Raw genomic sequence first — 18,409 nt, forward strand, 5'->3', positions numbered from 1 at the left:
GAGGAGGTGGGCATTGGGGCGTGGCTTTGGGGTATATATTTTGATATTTCGTATCTGGAGAGTGCAGACTCTCTCTCTCTCTCTCTCTCTCTCTCTCTCTCTCTCTCTCTCCCTCCCTCTCTCCCTCTCTCCCTCTCCCTCTCTCCCTCTCTCCCTCTCCCCCTCCCTCCCTCTATTTCCTGGTGATATGAGGTGCTTCCTTCAGCAACACACTCCAACATGATGTTCAGCCTCACCTCCAGCACTGAGGAATGGGGCCTGCCTTCTATGGACTAAGACCTCGGAAACCTTGAACCCTCAAATAAACCCTTCCTCCTCTATAATTGTGCTGGTCAAGTCCTTTAGTCACAGCAGTGAAATAACTGACTAACACCCACCGTTTCAAAACGGCTCTGCAAAAGATAACCCCTAAAATGTGAAATTTTATCCTTATCAATTGAAAATACTACCTAGAATGACTGGCATACATTTGAAGAAGTCGGAAAGAATACTTTTCCATAATGATCAAAATAATCACTGTAGATGGGAGGGTGAACCCAGAGAAAAAGCAAATGGAATGAGGGTCAGTAGGTGGGTCCATTTCCCCCGTTGCTCATTCCATGCATAATGATGGCAGAGTGCTCAACCTACTGAATAACCTTTCTCAAAGTACAGATTTTTCTCATTCCCTAATAGAGCCCCACATCTGTATTCCAAAACACCAGCCCAAACGGGAGTACTAGAAGGAAGAACATGAAGAAACACTCAAGACACTGAAAAGCATAAGTAACTTAGAGGATAAGACAGCAGTACTCTGATTTATTGAATCTAAGATGCCATATGCTTTATTGTAACCATTATTTTCTTAGCAATAAGAAGAAGAAAAAATAACAAATATTGATGCAACATATTCTTATAATTTAGAGTTTTAATTTTGTTCTTATCCTGAGAGGTTTTTAAAATCATTCAGCAAAAATTAAAAGACAAACAGAAGAGACTAGGGGTTGTTTGGCCAAAAGAAAATGGGGGTACAACTGAAGCACTTTTCTTACAATTCTTATCTTTGGTCACTAAAAACACTATTCACCCAGTCCTTTACTTCGCTCTAATTTTCTGTACATAGTAACTTTTCTTAGGTAGCAGGTCATAGGGTAAATATGTGTCAAAATATTTCTAAACGAAATTGTATACAGTGCATGTGCTTTAATTGCAACTGTAGAGATGGCACCGTGGATAGCAAAAACCAAGTTTATTAGTGCACATAAGCAGTGAAAACCGTAAAACAACTGACACCTAATTAAGAACACCATTAAGTATCCTCAACCATAAGAACAATTCCCTGAACCCAGATGTTCAACCCTAAAAAAGTTTAGAATAGATGGAAAATAGGAATACCAATACCTCACCTGTATCCATGTAGAACATTAAACAGTTCAGGAACTCCGAGAGACAGCATTTTGAATGATGTTCGAAATTAGTCTTGTTTTAATGCCTTCCCTTGTGCAAAAAAGGTACATTTTTACTATATCCAAAAAGGGCTAAATTAACTAATCTTGTCAAGAAGTGCTGAGAATGAGACTCCCTGGCATACCTTTGTGGGGAGTGTTGCCATTATTTTTAAAAACAATTTGGGGGTTTCAAACAGATGAAGCAAACTTCTCTACAGGTCAGCAATTCCACCCTTCAAGAAATGCAGAGGGACAAGTGGACGTGTGCATGAATGCTCACTACCGCAGTGTCGTCCTCAACCAGACTAATGCCCTCAAGAGGTAAACAGAATATTTACCCAGTGGGATGCTGAGTGGTTGTGAGACAGCATGAACTACGACTGCTGAACACAATCACATGAGCAAATCACACAGAGAATATAGTCAGTAAAAGAAATCAGACACAAACAAGTAGAAAATTTAAGATTCAAACAGTTTTAGCAAGACAAATAATAAAGTATGAGGATCAGAACCTCAAGAAAAGTCACTATGGTGTCTGCCAGTGCATGTGTTTTTCGTATGGAAGGTGTAGGAGTGAATCTTCTCTGATCCAGCAATGTTCTCTATGGCGATCTGGGTGGTAACTAAACCTGTGTACATTGTGTGAAAATGTATGAAGCTGCAGACTTCAGATGCGTATATGCAACTTACTTTATTGAATTAATGTTACCCTTTAAAAATAGTAGAAATAATTACTCATATGGTTTGAAATGGTTTATGACTCCATGCAACAGACTTCATTTAGTTACATTTTCTAGACACATTCAAATCACTTTCTGTTAAAAGTGACTGCTGCTAGCTGTGTCATTTACCATTTGGTTGAGGGGTTGAATTGGATTGCTTTCCCCCAGATGCAAGTTGATACCTATAAAATAGGTATTATTTTAGGGAAAGTGTACAGGTAAATATATTTGATCATGGAACTTGGAACTTGGTGTAGTCTTTGGAATACTGGAGGAGAAAAACCAGAATAGAAGAAAGGAGTACAGAAATAAATCTAGAACATTGTCTATTTAAAGTAAATTCTACTATAACTAACAATTTAAAAAAGTGAGATTCTAAATTCAGTCTGGTTTAGAGAAATTACTAGTAGAGTAGATTTTGTGGACTGGTATGAAAATATGTGTAACATCTAATATAATTTATTTGTGGTTATTTGGATCTGATAGGAGAATTAGTGATGAATTACACCTTAGCCCCCAAATATCAACTTATAGAACCTTTAAAAAATATGAGGTAAATCAAGACCAGCCTGTACCATATTCCAATTCAGTTACTTCAAAGTTGGCATAAGTGTGACAAAGGAAGTTCTGTCTTCATGCGTTATGCCAGTCATTTTCCACTCTGATACTGGAGTGATGTCATGTGTCTGCATTTCAAGTTACATCCCTGGGAGAAACAGGTCCTTTCTTCCTCCTCCTCAGGCTGAGATTTGCAGAGGACAGTCAAGGAGATGTGCAAAATTTGAAAATATAAAGATGCATCAATCTCATAATATTATTCCAGAATATATTCTCCTGAGGGCAAGCATTTTTAAAGATATGTGATTCAACATCATTTAAAATAATGAAAAACTAAAAACCAACTGTACATTCCAGCCATTATTAGAAATTACAGTACTTCCATTCATTGGTATAGTGAGTAGCCATTGCAAGAAAAAGGTAGGCATATTCATGTTGACAGTACATGTCCTTTGCTCAGGAAAAAAAAGAAAAGAAAAAGACTAAATTTTTTTTTTAAATACAAGACTGTGAGTACATACTACTCAAAAGAAAATTGTGTATAGAGGATATATGCAATGATAACAGAGAAAAATATTTAGAATGATCTTGTATGTCTCATATAGGTAATGATCAAAGTCTGAGTTTCAAAACAACTCTGGAGGATAAACAATGGGACATTTTGTCTTGAATTTCTACATTTTTTACAATAAGCAGAAATTGTGCAAACTCAACAAAATACAGACTAAAATTCGTTCACACACAAAGAGCATGAAAAAGCATTTTATTAGTGCATTACAGTTATACATAATGTTGGCATACCTCTGACACAGTCATACAAGCACAGAATATAACTTGCTCCAATTCAGTCTCCAGTACTGACTCTTTTTCTCTCCTCCTCTCTCCCCCTTTACCTTTTCTCTACTCTCCTGGTCTTCTTTCTATTTATTTATAGCTTTTCAAGTTACTTCTCTATAGACATCCATAAAGGTGGAATTCACTATTCTATATTCATTTCTGTACATAGGACAGTCAGTCAATGTCATTCCCAGCTCCTCCCTTCTCCTGTTCCTGCCCTCTTCCCCTCTATCACATCCTCTAGTCCACTGATCTCTAATTTCATGGGATTTCCCCACCCCATCCCACATCTTTTTTCCCTTATTTTGGTCTGTTGTCCACATATGAGAGAAAACACTCAACCCTTGACTTTTTGAGTCTGGCTTATTTCACTTAACATCATGTTCTCCCATTCCATCTATTTACCAGCACATGCCAGCATTTTATACTTCTTTATGACTGAGTAAAACTCCATTGTGCATATACACCACATTATTTTTTCCATTCATCTGTTAACAGGCATCTGGGTTGATTTCATAAATTGGCTACTGTGAATTGCACTGCTACAAACATTAACATACCTGTGTCTCTATACTATACTGATTTTAGTTTTTCTGGATAAATACCAAGGGTTGGGATTGCTAGGTCATATGGTGTTTCCATTCCTCGTCTTCTGAGGAATCTCCATATTGCTTTCTAGAGTGGTCATACTAATTTGCAATTCCACCAACAAAGTATGAGTTTACCTTTACCCCACAGGCTCACCAGCATTTATTATTATTTATATTCTTGATGATTGTCATTCTGATTAGAGTTGAATGAAACCTTAATGTAGTTTTTTTTCTTTTCTTTTTTTGATTTTTTAATTCATTTTTATTGTAAATAAATGGATACATCTTGTTTCCCCTCAATGTAGTTTTGATTTGCAAAGAAATAGCAATTTTTTTAATTGTAAACAAATGGGATACATGTTGTTTGTCTGTTTGTACATGGGTTAAAGGCATACCATTTGTATAATCATAAATTTACATATGGTAATGTTGTTTGATTCATTCTATTATTTTTCCCTTCCCCCCCCACCCCTCCCACCCTTCTTTTCCCTCTAAACAGTCCTTTCTTCCTCCATCCTTGTCCCCCTCCCTAACTCTAACCCTAACCCTAACCCTAACCCTAACACTAACTCCCCCCACCCTCCCCCTTATGTGTCATCATCCACTTATCAGCGAGATCATTCGTCCTTTAGTTTTTTGAGATTGGCTTATCTCACTTAGCATGATGGTCTCCAATTTCATCCATTTGCCTGTAAATGCCATAATTTTATCATTCTTTATGGCAGAGTAATATTCCATTGTATATATATACCACAGTTTCTTTATCCACTCATCAATTGAAGGGCATCTAGGTTGGTTCCACAATCTGGCTATTGTGAATTGAGCAGCTATGAATATTGATGTGGCTGTATCTCTGTTGTATGCTGATTTTAAGTCCTTTGGGTATAGGCCAAGGAGTGGGATAGCTGGGTCAAATGGAGGGTCCATTCCAAGCTTTCTGAGGAATCTCCACACTGCTTTCCAGAGTGGCTGCACTAATTTGCAGCCCCACCAGCAATGTATGAGTGTACCTTTCTCCCCACATCCTCGCCAACACCTGTTGCTTGTATTTTTGATAATCACCAAGGAAATAGCAATTTTTAAAACATCACATTCTAATCCACTCATAGAAAACATATCTTGTCAATAGTCCATTGACTTTCTGCTTAAATTGGTCCTAATTGTTATTTTTTTCATTTTCTCTAGCAAGAATCTAATTTGTTTATAAACCTATGATTCAAATTATCTTTGTTAAAAAAAACTGCTCATTGTATGAATAATTATAAATTTTAAATGTCTTTGTTTCTCAAAGTATTCCATATTTAAGTAGCATAATTCACAATAAGCAAGTTATGGACCCAGCCTAATTCTCCATCAACAGAAGAATGAGTAAAGAATTGTGTCATAACCACGAGTGGTGGCTCACAACTGAAATCCCAGTACCGTGGGAGGCTGAGGCAGGAGGAGGATTGCAAGTTCAAGGTTAGCCTCCAGAAAGTCAGTGAAGCCTAAGCAACTTACTGAGAACTTGTCTCAAAGTTTAAATGTACACATATGGACAAATATGTATATGTATGTATGTGTATATATGTGTGTGTGTGTGTGTGTGTGTGTGTTCATCTACATATATATATATAAAGAGCTCATGTTGTGACTCAATAGAAAAGCACTGCTGGATTAAATCCTTAGTATATTTTTAAAAAAGAAAGGAAGAAAGGAAGAAAACGTGAGGCAATATGACACATATACATAAATGGAATTTTATCCAGACATTAAAAAACGGATTATGTTATTTGCAGGAAAATGGATGGAATTAGCATTTTGTTAAGTGAAATAAGCAAGTCTCAGAATGTCAAGGGTTGCAGGTGTTCTTTCATCTGTGAATGTTATGAGAAAACAAATTATTATCTTATTATTAATTTATTTAATATAAATGTATTATTAAAAAAACATAAAGGAGGAAAAATTATCTTATAAAAATAGAGAGAGAGCAGTAAAAAAGGAAGAGAATCAGGGGGAGGATGGAGGAGAGGGAAAAGGGAGTTACAGGGAATAAAATTGACCAAAGTACATTATGTATATATCTTAATAAATTCCACTATTACATATAATCAAAATGTACCAATAAAAAATCTTAAAAGGATTATATATATTCAATAAATAAACACAAAGACAGATCAACTGAAGTCACTTTTCAATTTTCCACACTGAGAAACTAATAGCTCTATCGTAGCTCCTACTTTCTCTCTCTCTCTCTCTCTCTCTCTCTCTCTCTCTCTAGTGCATGTTGCAAATTACCACATGAGTAAGCAAAACCGCCCACCGCAGGAGCAGACCTCGAGGGATCAGCAATGCCTTCCATTAAGCAGTGGAGTTGATTAGTCTGGCAGCAGAAGGGCACATTTTCGGGGGAGAAAATGGCAGAAAGCTGCAATAAAGGTCAGAGTTATATAGGTCCTTAGCAGAGCCAGGTCATGGGAGAAGACAGCTGCCTTTGGCAGGCTTTTGGCAGCAGGTGAATTGTGGCTGAGTCAAAGCAGGAGGAATTTTGACAGATGCAGGGAGAGAAGTCTTGAACAACTGGAGGAATGATTATAGATAAAGGAAATTGTACATGCTCAGGGCCCGCTGCCCTTCCTGGGAATGTGATTTTCCACACCCTTCAACATGTATCACTTACTTAAGAAGAGATTAGGTAGAGGGGAGTGAAGTGTGGGGAAGGGGTCTGGGGGTAGGAAGGCTAGTAGAGTGAAACAGACATTTAATAATATAGATGTATCACTGCATGATCGATGTGATCCTACCACGTGTGCAATCAGAAAATGAGAAATTTTCTCCATTTATGTATGATTTTTCAAAATGCATAAACGCATTCTACTGTCATGTATAACTAATTAAAGCAAATAACAAAAATTTAAAAATTAGAAAAAGGATATATGTGTTCTAATTTCTTACTCAGTGTACCCTAAATAGATATGCATGGTATCAAACCATTCAAATTTATTTGTCATGGTCTCTGATCTCAGAGGGACATGAGTTTGGAGAGAACCTCCAGTGTATTATTGTTATGTAAATATTTATGCACTTGAGAAAATAATGCAATACTATTAACCTGAGGAGAAATTCTTTCTTACTAAAAATTAGTAGAGAGGCTGAACCCCCCCCCAAAAAAAAGTATATACATACCCAAAACAAGAGAATAGGTGATCATGAATGAAAGTGAATCTATGAAATTCATCAAATAAATAGGTACATGGTAATAAAATTAGGGGATTATTTACAAAAGTTGATTATGTCCCACTTTCCAACTTCTCTCTTAGGCCATGATTACCCCATGATGTGAATCGTGTCTCATCCCCAGTCTGGGTTACAGACCCTGCTACCTCACTGCATCTACTCCGAATTCACAGGGCCTCTTCAGACGCTCACTCCTGGAGGGAAGAGGCTTCTCCAGCTGCCTAAGTTGTACTGAAGTTGAGGCGTCATGGCAAAGCCTGAAACCGTCTCCTCTGATCTAACATCTGCTTCCCACCGAGTGACCAGGGAGGATGATGAAAGCACGGTGTGTGAAATGCAGTGGATACATTACTTTGGAAGAACTAAACTGTTTTTACAGATGTACATTTTCATTCTCCCAGACATCCCTGTTCTCCGAGAGACATTCCAGCATTATGAACCACTGTGAACTCAGACAGAGGGACAGGGTCACCCACTGTGGAAGAGAAAGGTCTGAGGTCGGGAAGTCCTGGAACAAGAAATAACGGAGGAATGAGAAGTAACAAAGTTCCCCCTGATTCCCGGAGCACAGGGGAAGAGGGGAGGCAAGCAGTCCCCTGTGGGTTCTGATTCTTGTTTGGGGGTGAAATAGATGCAGGGCACAACCTACAGAATCGTGTGTCCCTGCCCTCTGTACATGGCTGAGGGTGACAGCGTAACCATGGCATTGTGTTGGTTAGGCCATGAGAGGACCTGATTCAGCACCTCTGAACATGGTTTGATGGTTTATCTTACGTGTCAGTCTGACCGGCCACAGAGTGCCCAGATTACACACGGATTCTGGGTGCATCTGAGCAGGTGCTTCCCAAGGTTTCAGCCTTCGACTTAGACAACAGACGTGGTAGAGCAGAATGTCCTGCCCAAGCTAGCTGGGCCTCATCCAGTCTTCAAGAGGCCAAAGAGAACAAAGTCAGAGCAGGAGGAATTCGCACCTTTTTGTCTTGCCTCTGTGCTTGGCCTGGGATATGTCAACTCTTCCCAGGCCCTCAGACAGATTTATCTCATCCTCTCCCTTGGTTCTCAGAAGTTAGAGCCGGAATGAATTACACCATGGGTTTTCCTTGGTCTCAGGCTAAAGCATAGCAGATTGAGGAACTTCTCAGGCTCCGTGACTTTGTGAACCAATTCTTCAAAATAAATGTATCTACCAACTACCTACCAAGTTTATCCACTCTCAGCTCCCTCCTTACCCACCTCTCTGCATCAGTTCTGCTTCCCTGGTGAACCCTGACTAAGACAGACCCCTGTCACAGAAGGATGCAGTTCGTTGTATAGAGAAGGACCATGGAGGAGTCAGCCTGCCTGCTGGGCACTAATGGGAGGCTGCAGCACAAAGGACAACCTGGCCCCATCGAATAAAGATCCACTGTGAACAGTTCCAGAAGAAAACGCCTACCCTTACCAGAGCGACTGAGTCGTGGCACCTGGAGGGCACCCCGTGGAACTGGGGCTGCTTTTCTGCCAGGCTATCGGGTGGTCTTTACCACAAACTTCTCCTCCATGTGAGGAAAATGGTTGAAAACAAACAAAACCTTTGAGCGTTTGATTCATCTGCTTGGATATTTCTTTAGCATTTCAAACAACAAAGTGTGATCTCGATTTCCTGGGTAAACATCTTCCTATTTTAGTTGTCCGCTTAGTGAATGATCTAATAGAGTCAGATGTCACAGGATCCTTTTGGGCAGCCTCTTCTCCCTCATCACCTGCTTCTAACCTGCACTGTTCTATTTGTTCTTACCTGGAAGTTGGCTCAAATCCGAACACTTCTCTCTTTCTCACCCCAGATGCCACCGTCTATCATCTAACACCCTCACTTCTTAAGGAAAACTGAGTCCCCAGGTCTTTCCTCACCTCTTAAGGAAAACTGAGTTCCATTACACTTAGGACAGGGGTGCACTGGACAAATACGGACTGGAAACCAGACTGCGCCAGCTCCGCCTCTAGTAATGAGGTGGCTTTGGCAATGGAGTCACTGATTCCCAAGTCAATTATTCTACCATAAAGCGGAAGAGTGCACACCAGACGCAGCTGAGGCAAGGATTTAAAGCGCTCACCTGGAAAGTGTTGAGTGGTGCAGAGATACAGAAAGTGGGATGAAGACTTCCTGCCTGCCTGCCTGTCTCCCTCCCCCCTTCCCTTCCTCCCTTCTTCTCATTTTCTAGTTTCTTACATGGACTCCTTCCAGTCCACACCTGGTTTACTTTTATGTGGGCCGCGGGTCTCCCTCTCACCTGCTCTGCTCCCCTCCCCCTGGAGGCCTCTCCCTGGATCCAACCCTGGCGTGTGTTCCACTCCCAGTCTCTGCTCAGGGGCCATCTGCTCCGCCTGGAAGCTCCATCTCTCAGTATTGTAAGGTTGGTGGTATTTCTATTTCTCTCTGAAGATTAAATACACAGCCCTCTAAAACTGGAATCTGAAACTCTCCAATCTAAATTAAATACTCACTGAGTCCACCCATAGCTTGTATTTTAAAAATTTAGCTGTTTATTTTGAAATAATATTAGATGTATTTAAAAGTGACAATGTTATAGTTTAGATGTGAGGCATCCCCCACAAGTTCATGTGTAAGACAATGCAAGAGTTTAGAAATGAAATGATTGGGTTATACAAGGTGTAACCTAGTCAGCCCATTAATCCTCTGATGGGAATTAACTGAGTGGTGACTGTAGGCAGGTAGGGTGTGGCTGGAGGAGGTGAGTCCTTGGGGCCGTACATTTGGGGTTTATACTTTTTTATTTGTTGTAATCAGTTATACATGACAGTAGAATGCACTTTGACACATCATACATAAATGGAGTATGAGTTCTCATTCTTCTGGTTGTACACGATGTAGAATCACATGGGTTGTGTAATTATATATGCACATGAGGCAATAATATCTGTTTCACTCTATGATCCTTCCTGCCCCCAGGCCCCTTCCCTCCCTTCACTCCCTCTGCCTAATCCAAAGTACCTCTATTCTTCCTTTCCCCCCACCCTTATTGTGAATTAGCATCCATGTATCAGAGGAAACATTCAGCCTTTCTTTTGGGGATTGGCTTATTTCGCTTAGCATGATATTCTCCGGCTCCATCCATTTATTGGCAAATGCCATCATTTCGTTCTTGTTTTTGGTGAGCTGGAGACCTCTCTGCTTCTGATACTATGTCTTGAACCACTTTCCTCCTCTGCGTCCCTCTGCCATGATGTTCTGCCTCATCTTGGGCTCAGAGCTGTGGAGTCAGGCATCTGTGGACTGAGGCCTCTGAAACCACGAGAGGTTTCAAAGTAAACTTTTTGACCTCTAATCGTGCTTGTCAGATCCTCTGGTCACAGCAGGGAAAAAGCTGACTGAAACACAGAATAATAAAATCCCCATATACCCTTCACTCTATTTCATCCATTGCTAATGTTTCAATAATCAAGTATGATTTTAAGTAATAAAAAAAATCATCATCATTAACTAAACTCCAGAATTTATTTGAATTCTGTAAGTTTCTTCAAGAATATCCAGTTTCTGTTTTGTTTTGTTGTTTTGTTTTTGTTTTTTCCTGTTCCGGTTCCAATTCAGGGCACAGCCTCACATTCAGTCCTTATATCTCTTTCCTCTCCTCTGGCTTCTGAAAGTCTTTTGGTCTTTTATTCACAACCTTGATTGTTTTGAGGCGTATGGGTGACATGTTTTGTGAAATGTCTCTCTAGTTCAGTTTGTCTAATTATTTTCTTATTATTAGATCAGGAACATAGCTATTTTGGTGAGAAGGTGGTACAACATTGAATAGAATTCTGGCAAAATTCATATCTACTAGGGACCTGTGAATGAGATTTTATTTTTAAAAAAGGATCTTTGCAGATGAAGGTGGACTCCTGCTGGATCAGAGTGGGTCCTAATCCGTGCCTGCTGTCTTCTCAAGCAGAGGAGCTCCGAACAGACCCAAGCCCCTAGGAGGAGGAAGGCCGCATGATGCCAGGCACAGAGCCAACCCAGGCAGCTGCAAGCCAAGGGATGCCCAGGATGGCCAGCTGCCACCACAAGCTGGGACAGGCAGGGAGGGCTGCTGCCGAGGGCCTTCGGAGGAAGGTGGTCTGCCCTCGCCCTAATGGCAGACTTCTCATCACCAGATAGTAGGATACGACTTTGTTGTTTGAAGTCACCCCGTCTGTGGAAACGTCTTACGGTGGTCCTGGTGAACTCACACGACAGCCACGTGTGACTCTAGGGTTGGGGCACTTTTCCACTTACCAGGAATACCTATGCAACTATGGCTTGTCCCAGGACGTGTTATCCTGGTCATCCAGGGTGATATTTGTCAAGTTTTTCCCCTTTTAAAATTAGTATTCCCCCTTGCTCATAGTCTTTTCTTTGGAAGTAAGTCGTAGGAGAAGACTAAGCTCCACCTGCTGCAAGGGAGTATGGATATGTAGTATTTGTATATCTGTAATGAAGAATCACCTCTTTAGAGTTTACTTCCTCATTTGTTTCTATTAATATGGATTCATGCTTATTTTAGACTTTGTGTTATAATACTGCTGTGTTATTTGGCATTAGGAATTCTAATCAGTTGCCTCCAACACCTCTTTAATATGCTCCATCCTGATCCTGATTTTTTCATTTTACTTCCTTTTTTTTTTTTTTTTTTTTTTGAGCATTCTGAGTAGTATATGGTTCATTTTCTATTTTCTTACTCTCAGCCTCCTTAGAATCAGCAGTTTCTTTAAGGGACTCTGGTTTGTTGATTAGAGAAAAGTGCTTAGAAAACAAGCTCTGGCACTGAGCATGCTTGTCGATGCTAAGTGTTGCTGCCTGAGATCCTTAGCCCACATAGCTGAAGCACATATGTGCAAGTACAATTACATGTCTAAAGGAGAGAGACCCCTTCTGAGACAGGTGCACTTGGGCAGTTCCACTGTGCTTTGAGCATCATCAAGTGTTCTTGCAGAAACTCATATGGTACAATGTGACCAGGTGATAAAATCTTATGCAACCTCCATCCAGACGCGCAGGCTATCACTGACTGAAACTTTGTTATGCAGCACATACATTAAGCCATAGTTAAAATTCATATTTATGATTTTTATGTCATTCCATTTTTGTACGTGCATATACAATATGCTTCATAATTGCGTGAATTCTATATAATTCTGTATTATATATATAAACCTTACTTCACACTGATGTCTCTAACTCTAACCTAGTATTGTGAGTTCTACTAAGAGGTAGCGTAAATGTTACGCTGAGTACTGTGGTAGCTTTAGTTTTACAATAGTTTAAAGACATACATTCGAATACCTTTTGGTCCTCCCACCAAAAAGAAAAAAAGGAGAGGAAAGGAATTCCTTTCCCCTTGAATGCAGGACAGTTTTAATGGTAACTTTTTTGTGTGTTGGGGGGCACTGAGGGTTGAAATCAGGGACACCCAAACACTAATCCACATCCCCAGTCCTACTTTGTATTTTTATTTAGAGACAGAGTATCACCGAGCTGCTTAGCGCCTCGCTTTTGCTGAAGCTGATTTTGAACTTGCAATCCTCCTGCCTCGGCCTCCTGAGCCTCTGGGATTACAGGCCTGCGCCACCATGCCAGCTAATGAGTAACTTCTATTAAACAGAATGCTAGGGACGTGATGCTGTGAGACTTGTAGGGTTAGGTTGGAAAGCACCGATACACTTCCACCTGTCTGTCTGTCCATTTATTGATAGATATGTGTCTCTGGAGAAGCACCTTTCCAAATGTGAAGAAAGACTGGCTGTTCTGGCCATGGCTACTTCTGTGTGGAGAGGTCACAGGCAAGGAGACCTCTTAGTTTTGGTCCCCAGCTATTTGAGTCCTTTCAGCATCCAGAGATGCAAATCACTGAGTTTGTAAATGCCTCTATTCCCCAGCCTCAGAACTGCCCACAGGGACACTGAGTGAAGGAAACAGAAAAATCCAAATAAAAGCCTTACTCACATTGCAGAATGGCAAAAATCAAATGCTGCTTTTTTTTTTTTTTTTCAAACCATTAAGTTTGGAGTTGTTATAGCAACTGGAGCAAGTACTGAAGACTGTCATTAATTATTTTTGTTTATCAAACATATTAAATTATAAAACCTGTGAATATAGATTCCTTGTCCTTACTTATCAATTATATGCCGAGTGCAGCATTGGATAATAAAATAGCTTTCACTACATGTTTTTAACAAATTTATATGAGAATTCATGAGAGAAAGGGGCTTTATTAAAGTCACAGCTGATGCTGGCTATGGACAATGTGCTAAGCTTTGAGAACTCTTTGGACTTACAAAGTTGAACATATTTTCATGTCATGCCAACTTTATTTTTAACCACATAAATATTTGTGTCACGTTCTATAAACACATTCAATTATTTAATAAATTCTGAAACGTACACATCAACTGTTATAATTGATTAAAATGCAGATTCTGAGGGTTATAGTTAAACATTCAATAAATGAAAATATTGTAGTCACTGTCCCAATAATGATTGAGAACATTCTCACTTCTTAGGATTTATCCCTTATGCTACTCTTGGGTAAAATTACCCTCCCTCTGTATCACACACTGCCGAAATTGTGGTTCCTAGATCTAAAGATTGACTTAGTCTGTGCGAGTTTTATATGAATGGACTCACAGTATACTGTTTGACTTGCTTATCTTTTCTGCTTAATGTTTTTATTAGAGTTTTATAGCGATACCCAGTATTGGGGTTTGTTTTGACCTAATAACGTCATGAAATGTAAATTTGCTCCATTTCAGTTCACAGTCTACATTTTTCCCTCTGCCCTTCTGCTGTGGTCCCCCTTCCTCGACTTCACCAGTTTTCCTTCCATTTATTTGCCTCTTTTGAATTGGTGCTTTATAGATATGCATGAAGGCAGAATACCCTGTGCTGCATTCACATATGTACACAGCATACTTTGCTCAACTTGATTCTCCAGTTCCTCCCTTTTCTTCCTGCTCCTCCTGCCTCCCCTCCGGTCCCCTTTCCTTCCCCTGCTCCGCTGGGCTTCCTGCTGTTTTCATGGGATTCCCCCATCTTTTTTCCCCTAATTTGACTCAACTTCTGCATATGACAGAAAACATTCAACCCTGGTCTTAATAATGTGCAACTTATTTCACTAAGCATGATATTCTCCAGTTTCAGCCATTTTACCAGAAAGTGCCATAATTTCATTCTTTTTTATAACTGAAGAAAACTCCATTGTGTGTGTATATATATATACATTTTCTTTATCCATTCATCTATTAATGGACACCCAGACTGGTTCCATAACTTGGTTTTAGTGAATTGTGTTGCTAAAAATATGGAGGTGCCTGTATCACTTTATTATTTTGATTTCAGTTCTTTTGCAGAAATACCAAGGAGTAGGATAACTGGGTCACATGGTGGTTCTATCTCTAGTCTTTTGAGGAATCCTCATGCTGCTTTCCAGAGTGATTGTACTAATTTGCACTCCTACCAATAATGTATGAGTGTATCTTTTCCCCACAAATCCTTGCCAGTCTTGACTTTTATGGGTATTCTTGATGATTGCCATTCTAAATGGAAAGAGATGAAATCTCAATGTAGGTTTGACGGGCATTTCCCTGATTGCTAGGGTTTTTGAACAACTTTTCATATATTTATGGGTCTTCTGTATTTCATATTTTGAGAAATGACTATTTAGTACTTTTGCCCATCTATTGACTGGTTATTTGCCTTTGTTTGTTTGTTTGTTCTTTAGCATTAAATTTTTTTCTTTCTTTTTTTTTTTATAGTAATAAGAGAACCACCCTAAGATTCCATCTCACCCCAATTAGAATGGCGATTATCAAGAATACGAGCAACAACAGGTGTTGGCGAGGATGTGGGGAGAAAGGTACACTCATACATTGCTGGTGGGGCTGCAAATTAGTGCAGCCACTCTGGAAAGCAGTGTGGAGATTCCTTAGAAAACTTGGAATGGACCCTCCATTTGACCCAGCTATCCCACTCCTAGGCCTATACCCAAAGGACTTAAAATCAGCATACTACAGAGATACAGCCACATCAATGTTCATAGCTGCTCAATTCACAATAGCCAGACTGTGGAAGCAACCTAGATGCCCTTCAATTGATGAGTGGATAAAGAAACTGTGGTATATATATACAATGGAATATTACTCTGCCATAAAGAATGATAAAATTATGGCATTTGCAGGCAAATGGATGAAATTGGAGAATATCATGCTAAGTGAGAGAAGCCAATCTCAAAAAGCCAAAGGACGAATGATATCGCTAATAAGTGGATGATGACACATAATGGGGGGAGGGAAGGGTTAGTGTTAGGGTTAGAGTTAGGGTTAGGGAGGGGGGCAAGTGTGGAGGAAGGAAGGACTGTGTAGAGGGAAATGAGGGTGGGAGGGGTGGGGGGAAGGGAAAAATAACAGAATGAATCAAACAACATTACTCTATGTAAATTTATGATTACACAAATGGTATGCCTTTACGCCATGTACAAACAGAGAAACAACATGTTAATCCCCTGCCTGAGGAGCATGTGGCGAAGATCTTGTCCCATTCTGTGAGATTTCTCTTCTCACTCTTGGTTCCTCTGCTGTTCGGAAACTTTTGAATTTGATGCTGTCCACTTATGGATAATTGGTTTTATTTCTCATGTTTCAAGGGTCTGGCTAAGGAAGTTGGTGCTTGTGCCAACATGATGGAGTTTTGACCCTATGTTTTCTGCTAGCGGCTACACATTTTCTGTACTAATTCCTAGGTCTTTGATCTACTTTGCTTTGACTTTTGCGCAGGGTGAAAGATTGGGCCCTAGTTTCATTCATTTATTCATTCATGCATTTCATTCATTCATATCTACATATGGATATCCAGTTTCGCTAGAACGATTTGTTTAAAAGCCTATCTTTAGGCATGTCATGTCAGTACATGCTTGTAATCCCAGTGACATGGGAGAAGGATCACAAGTTCAAGGACATGAGCAGAAGGATCACAAGTTTAAGGACAGTCTCAGCAATTAATGAGGCCTTAAGTCTCTTTGCAAGACTCTGTTTCAAAATAGTAAATAAATAAATATAGAGAGATGCATAAAGATAATAGCTCAGTGGTAAAGTGCCCCTAGATTCGTTCCCCACTACCCCATCCCCCAAAGACTATGTATTCTCCAATGTGTGTTTTTGGCAACTTTGTTGAGTATCACAGTACCGTATCTATGTGGGTTTCTTTCTGTGTCTTCTTCTCTGCTCCAATGATCTTCCTGTCCCTGCCAACACCATGCTGTTTTTTGTTACTATAGCTCTGTAGTATAATTTAAGATCAGGTATTGTGATTCCTTCTGCATAACTCTCCTTGCTCAGCATCATTTTGGATATTCTGGGTCTTAACATTTTTATAGCTTACTTCTTTGCTTAACATAATGTTTGTTAAATTCATTCGTTCTTCTGCATGTATTATTGGATTACTCATTTTTATTGCTGAGTAATATTTCATTACCTAAATACACCATACTTGGTTTATCCATTCATGTTTTAGAAGCCATTGGTTTAGAAGCCATTGAGGTTCTTATAAAGTTCCTATAAAAATTCATATAGATTTATTTTTATAGATACGTTCACATTTCTTTTCAATAAATACCTAGGAATAGAATGGTTAATTTATATGGCAGATACAGTTTAATTATAAAAATTACTGCTAAAAAGTTTTTCCAAATAGGTGAATCATGTTGGGATCCCCCTAGTAATACATGAAAATTCCATTTCTTCAGTATCTGTATTATTTATCTAGTGCCACATGATAAATTGCCCCCAAACTTACCAGCTTAAGACAAATGCATTCATTTCCTCAGAGTCCTTGGGATTCAAAACTCACCTCCTGGGGATGGCCCCTTTGGAAGCTCACTTGCACCATTGTGAGTGGGATCTAGTTCTTCCAGGAGTGACATCCTCCCTGTCTTGCAGGCTATAGGCTGGAGGCAATCCTCAGTTCCCTGTTACCAGGGACTCTCCAAACTGACAGCTAATAGGATTGAAGACAGTGATAATATGCTAGCAAAAGAGAATTTTCCATTTCTTGTAACTGAACCGTGACATTAACAAAGCCTCAACATTGCCATATTCTACTGATTAGAAGGAAGCTCTTTAGGAGCAGGGGTTCAGACAAGACATCCATGTGAGAAGGTAAAGATCCCTGGGGGTCATCTCAGAGGCTGATGATTACAGCACCCTCACCAAGTCATTTTGATTTTGATTTTAGCCATGAAATTATGTGTAGGATTATTTCATGGTTTTGGTTTTTAATTTCCTGAATTAGAGAGTGTTCATTGGTGATTTCTAAATTGTGTTTTATGAACTTTCTCTTCAAATATCTTGCCCAGTTTTTAAAGCCAGTTTTTTTTTTTTTTTCCTTGCCTTGTAAAAATTCTTTATTTATTATGGAAAAAGTCCTTTGTTAGATAAATCTATAGCAAATATTACCTCCAATTCTGTGTCTTTCATATTTCCTTAAGAGTCTCTCTTTAAGAACACACATTCTCAGTTGTGATGAGATCCAAATTATTTTATCTTCTTTTGCTTCTTATGTATAGTCTTGGTGGAAAAGAAAACTTTGCTTACCCCAAATTTTCAAATATAATCTCCTGTGTGTTCTTTGGCATGTTTTATGTTTCTATGTGTCATTTTTATGTCTATGATTTATACAAATTAATTTTTGTGCATGCTATGAAATAAGCATACAATTTGTATTTTTCCAAAAGCATACCCAAGTTGACCTAGCACTATTTATTTAAAACCCTATATTCTTTCTGTATTGAATTATCCTTAATCAAAAAGTCAGTAAACTATATATGCATGAATCAATCTAGACTCCCTGTTTCATTGATCACTTTCTCCATCTTATGCCAATGTCACATTGACTCTGGTTCATAATGCCTTAACATAGTTAAAACTAGCTAAAAAGAGCAAGGTTACCAATTTTGCTATTTTTCAAAAAAACTTTTGCTCTTCCAAGTGCTTTGCATTTCTACATAACTTTTTAATCAGTTTGTCAATTTCAGTCAAGAAAATC

The sequence above is a fragment of the Sciurus vulgaris genome (assembly GCF_902686455.1).
Source record: "Sciurus vulgaris genome assembly, chromosome: 6".
In the NCBI taxonomy this organism is placed as follows: Eukaryota; Metazoa; Chordata; class Mammalia; order Rodentia; family Sciuridae; genus Sciurus; species Sciurus vulgaris.